The 2,595-nt window shown below is 30.6% G+C and overlaps 1 long non-coding RNA gene across 1 annotated transcript in view; it reads left to right on the forward strand.

Moving 5' to 3' along the window:
* Nucleotides 1–1,829, forward strand: part of LOC107019116 — a 15,733-nt gene extending 13,904 nt beyond the window's left edge. Inside the window, exon 5 of the long non-coding RNA XR_003578338.1 lies at nt 1,627–1,829. This is a non-coding gene — a long non-coding RNA (uncharacterized LOC107019116). The remainder of the gene's footprint in view (nt 1–1,626) is intronic.
* Nucleotides 1,830–2,595: the final 766 nt, after the last annotated feature.

Raw genomic sequence — 2,595 nt, forward strand, 5'->3', positions numbered from 1 at the left:
TATATATATATATATATATATATTGATTAGTCATATAGTAATTAGGGTAAAAAAACAATTGGTAGATGAAAAGAAAAGAGGAGAAGAGGGGAATAAAGCAAACTGCGCTGAACCAAAGAAAATCATGGCAGCTTCAGGTGAGCAAATCAATATTGAGATTACTACTTATATAAATATGAATTATTATAACATTTTCAATCTCAACTCGAATTAAATAATGTTTATAATTATACAGTGGAAGTTTGACTGGTTATAAGACACTTAGTTTGCCACGTGAGTTGATTCGAAAAATTCATCATTTATTAATGATCAGTGATAGAGGCATATTATTATCATATAATTATTATAATATTAGGGGGTAAGAAAATTAAGTTGTCGCATTTATATGAGTGTGTCTATATTGATATAATTAATGGAGAATATATTTAGCAACTAAAGTTCCTAATAGGGGTAAAGAATTGGAGTGCTAGCGGTGGAAATATGTTACAGGAGTATATATATCATGACATATGGGTATTGGCATCGTGCAACACTCAGGTAAGTGTATGGTGGACGGTTGGATGCCGCTAGTTTCTTAAGCAGTGGCTTGAGACGTTTAATATTAATATTATGATCTCGTATTATAAATTATTTTTTGACATATTAAGATAGGTAATTAAATATAAGACGTATTATATTTGATTGAATACCATTAAGGTCATAAAAAATGAAGAAATTAATAATTACCCTTAGGTTTGAACTTTAGGAAATTGTTTATATAATTAGATGAGTTTTTGGGTCTAGGCTAGACATAGAATAATATGAGTGTTTGTAGTCTTGTTAACTCACAAATTATGCATATATACTTGATGGATTGGAAACATTTGGAAGTATTGAGGAAAGAATAAGCATTGGAGAAGTAGTTGCTTGACTTAGGTTCTTCGGTGGAGGTAGGTTATGGTTTATGCTATTTGATAGTAAACTCTTAATAGTGATTGATATGCATTGAATGATATTGTGAATTTTTCTATGTACTTGATTATGTGGTTGTGTGTGGCTTGGTTGTGTGTTTGTGATGGTGTGAAATCTTGAGACTTGGAATTTATATTCTTGAACCCTATTTAGGGAAGTGAGGCCTTGAATAAAGAAGGTTGGATGAAATATTATTAATGAATTGAAAGTGCTGATAATAAATGTTAAATTAATGGTATAATTGGATCGGAGTGTCACGTTCTGACACGGTATTTTTGGATCGGACTGTCACGTTCCGACACAGTATTCTTGGATCGGAGTGTCACGTTCCGACACGGTATAATTGGATCGGAATATCACGTTCCGACATGGTATTCTTGGATCAGAGTGTCACGTTCCGACATAGTTACATTAAAGGACAAAGATATGGAATTAATTTAATGTACTCAATCTCAATGAACCCATTTTTCAAATGAGCGTGGCGTGGAGACATGAGTTCTCATGAGTGTGGTTGATATTATGATTGATTATGTAGTCACTTGTTCATGTTGTTTGTTGCTTACCACCTATTAAGTATCATAGTTGAGTTCATACTATTATTCATTGTATATAAGTTTCTTTGTTTTTATTTTATGGAGTGCATCAAGTGTACCAATGACTTCGAATTGCCCACAGCTCTAGCAAGTCTCCAGCATATCAGGTTCCAGGGTGAGCTATTCATACCAGCTCGTGTTGGATTCTCTCGTTCATAACATGATGTCCTATGTTTTCGGACACATACCATTTTATTTTTTTATTTTGGTGTATTTAATATTCTTAAACTTAGATTTGCAGAGCAAAAGTCTGTGATGTGATGACTTTCAGGTTTTGGAAAATTACATTTAGTAAGATTTTGAGCTTCCGCATTATTCTTGAATTTTGTAAGTTGAGTCAAATTTGTTCGTTCTCCCACCTAGGAGGCTAAGTGTGGGTGCCAGTCACGGCTTGTTTTGGGTCGTGACACTTTTAAAAACATTTATATCTCAAAAACAATAAGTTTTCCCAATATAAAATTTATTATTACATTAAATCAGTTCCTACTCTACCATTTATAATGACCAAATTCATTATTTTTTTATCAAATTATTTACAAACTAAATTGACCAACAAATGACTCATAGTAACTTTGTTAGTTCATATTCTCAATCATATAATTGAAAAATGCAAGTTCAATTTGAGAAGATCATCCGTTGGATGTGCCATATTATATTAAATACTAGACAAAACAACTTATATTTTTTTTAATGAAAATAAGTTTGGTCAAGAAATATTCTAATATTTTAGAAAAGTTTTGTGATAATGATATTATGCGATTTTATTAACTTTTTCTAATTTGTTAAGATCTTATAAAGAAGTGAGACAAGACAATTTTAATAGTTTTACAAGCTATAGGGTTTTATCATTATGAGAAAACAAACAACATAAAATGTCCAAACAAAACTTCAACTTCACTCTAATACTTTCAAATCATGATTTCATATCACTTGGTCAAACGGACCCTAAATATATACATCAAATTAATCGATCTATAACATGTCGTTATATATAAATATTTTCTCATCTAATCATATGACTATATATATATATATATATTTATATATATAT

This window comes from Solanum pennellii, chromosome 5 (assembly GCF_001406875.1).
Source record: "Solanum pennellii chromosome 5, SPENNV200".
NCBI classification, from domain to species: Eukaryota; Viridiplantae; Streptophyta; class Magnoliopsida; order Solanales; family Solanaceae; genus Solanum; species Solanum pennellii.